The following is a 3,188-nucleotide window of genomic DNA, read 5'->3' as shown; positions in this document are numbered from 1 at the left end:
TTCAATACGGACTTTGCAGATACACTGTGCGCATGTGGGTCTGTGACTACATCAGGACCGCATGTGTGTATGTGTATGCTCATGTTTGAACCGTGTATTCCTGTGTGTGTTTTTCACTGTGAAGTCCTTCATAGAGACAGTGCCTCAAAGCGGAAGAGATACCAGCAGTTCACAAGTCTTCTTCAATGCGCCACAATGACATTCTAAACTGTAGTTGAACGGGATATCTACAGTAATACAAACTATAAAGACACAGAGACTGGTACACAGAGTACACACACTTTACACACACCCAATGTCCCAGAAAACTAAATTGAGAAAAATATACAAGAGCACCGCAGCCAAACCCATGTCATCACTTTCTCAGTCTCTCCCTCTCTATTTCTCTCTCTCGCTCTCTCTCCCCCCCTCCCGACAGCGTGCTTGATAACTTTTATGTTGCTGTAACAAGAATGAATGAGCTCAGAGGGAGGAAAAAATATGTGCACGCTCGTGTGTGTTTACAAATTTCTGCTCTGTGAATGTGTTTGCCACTGTGTGCTTGTTCCCAGATCTTTCGTTTTTTGTTTGTGTGTGTCTCTCTGTTCCTGTACTGTATACGCTGTGTGCATGGTGTGTGACTCTGCATGTGTGCGCCACATGACAGATGGCAGGCCCCCCTCTGAAGACCTAGAGAGAAGAGAGGAGCAAGGGACTGATGTGTTTCAAGTTGAAAAGAGACAGCGAAATCTGTTCAAAGTACTCAGTAAAGCCCCTCTGCTGTCACTCTGTTGATCCGTAATTGAATGAGCAAATGTTTATAGCCAATCACACAGCATGAAAACATTTACAAACAGACATGCTTTGTGTTTTTTGGGTCCTTCACTCTAGTTGTGTCTGATAAATATCCATTTTCATTAAAGTAGCTGTCAGCTTTGGCTTTAATGATCCTGATGTAAATCCGTGATGATCCCTGTGATAGCTGTTGGCATGTTGAAAGGCTTGTGCACATTCTATTCTGTCAAGGCCTTTAGTCTAGTCTGGATTCTTCACTCTTTCTTCTCTGTCTCTGTCTGAGTACTGAATTATGAATTGTTCAATGGCACACGTCATTCACTCCCACAACAACTGACCCTGAGCTACAAAGTCAAATAAGTGATGTGAGGGTGTTTCACTAGGGTGTGTGTGTGTATGTCTGTGTGTGTGCCAGTATGAGGCAGATTGTCACTGCTGGAAAAATGAAGGAACACGATTATTTTTTGTGTCCAATAGCTGTAACTTTTAAAGATTTGAGATTGTGAGAATTTCATTGGAGACATCTTTAAATAAATGCGGTCTCCAAAAGACATTAAATATCTTTTTTGAGATAAATTGTTGCAGCAAACTACTATAACAAAAGGAAACTGTGTGTGGGTGGTTGTTATTCTAATGCATGCTGAATGATTAGTGGATGAAGCATTAGTGTTCACAAATGTATATGTGTATATGTATGTGCTTGTTGGTGGCTGTGTCTCAGTGGATTTCTGTGTATGTGTGAGCCTTGACAGCTTGTGCACAGTTTGGGGAAAATGTTAATTGCATCGAGTGAGTGTGTTTTTGTATGAGAGAGAGTGACATAAATGAAGAGAGAGAGAGACTCATAGTGTGCTGAATATGTTCCCAAATTCTAAACGGACTGCATTTATATAGCACATTTATCCAAAGCGACCATGCAAGGCGCTGGCCTAATTATCGGAAGCAATTTAGGATTCAGTGTTGTGCCCAAGGACATGTGGACAGGAGGAGCTGAGGATCGAACCACCAACCCCATGATTAATTGACAAACCACTCTACCTGTTAAGCCACAGTCACCCCTCTAAAAACTGTAATTAGATGGTATTTGATATACAATACCAGCAATGTCTGTATTCGTGCTGAGTACAGTGAGTGTTACAATAAAGAGAGTTACAGTATGCTTCTGTCTTTCTATAGTTGTTCTTCGCTATTGAAAGAAAATACTTGTGTGTTATAAGTGCCAAATTACATATGTGTAGTAATGTGTGCGATGCAGTGTGTATGTGCATGTTAAAAGTTGTGATAATGTTGATCATAAAGGCATCAATTAATAACTCCTTGAAAAAACAAAACCAGAAGATAAAATCTCATGAGGTGTCACTAAGCAACAATGAAACAACTAAGAGAAGTGCTCACAGTACATGTACATGTACATATACTTGATACTAACAGTGGACATGATTCGGCACCAAGTGGTGAGGAAATATCTAAGTAATGGAAACAACAGATATTGAATAATAGTTAGAGGTATTAACTTCTATTGAACTGCAGATAATACCCCACTAAATAACACCACTGGTTTCACAGGTTCAGGTTTCAGCTGACTGATACTTATAACTACTTAGACAACAGTGACTGCAAACAACAATAGGATGACAATGATGACAATAACAGCTTTTAGCACTGTGCTGCTTAGTGGCAGCACAGCCTGGTGGGAACGGGACAAGAGACAAACCACTACTGAGTCTCAGACAGCATAGTCCCACACATGGGCGCTCACACACCGACACACAAACACACACACACGCCAATTAGTGACAGACATTGCAATTGCATCTCATAAGGATAGCAAAGCCTCATTAAAAATGACATTAATTCACCATACTGTGTATTGAAAGAGAATAACAAATGTATTTTTTTGGTGTTTCATTTCTTAAAAATTAATTTGACGCATTTACCAAAACACTGATTGCTTTAATGAGTGGCATATTGTTGAGTAGTTGTTTGTGTGACCTCCTGATGGAAACTAATTGACTTTGAGGCTAAAACTTTGATTGGAAATGTTGTCTTGCTTGAACATCCCTCTGGCAGAACTGAATTGAGAAGTTAGATTCTGGGTAAGTTTTCCATAGCGTCTATGTACTGTAAAACTTTTTGTTGTTGTTGTTTTCCATGAAGTGCTGGAGTGAATTGTTGTGTGGAAAAGAAAAAAAAAGGACAATTGCTTGGGGAAAATTTGAGAGGGAAATTGCTTATTTTTTATCTTACTTTATTATGACTCTGCGACTAATGCAAAAACAATTAACAAAACCAATCACACACACATAATTGCCAAATATTGTGGCTATAAATAGTTTTATACACTGTAAATAACTTCCTGTCCTCTTTCACTCTTCAGACTTTCTGGACAAAGGGAGCATCATTCGGTGGTTGTT

Source organism: Thunnus albacares, chromosome 2 (assembly GCF_914725855.1).
Source record: "Thunnus albacares chromosome 2, fThuAlb1.1, whole genome shotgun sequence".
In the NCBI taxonomy this organism is placed as follows: Eukaryota; Metazoa; Chordata; class Actinopteri; order Scombriformes; family Scombridae; genus Thunnus; species Thunnus albacares.
This window is presented reverse-complemented; position numbering follows the sequence as displayed.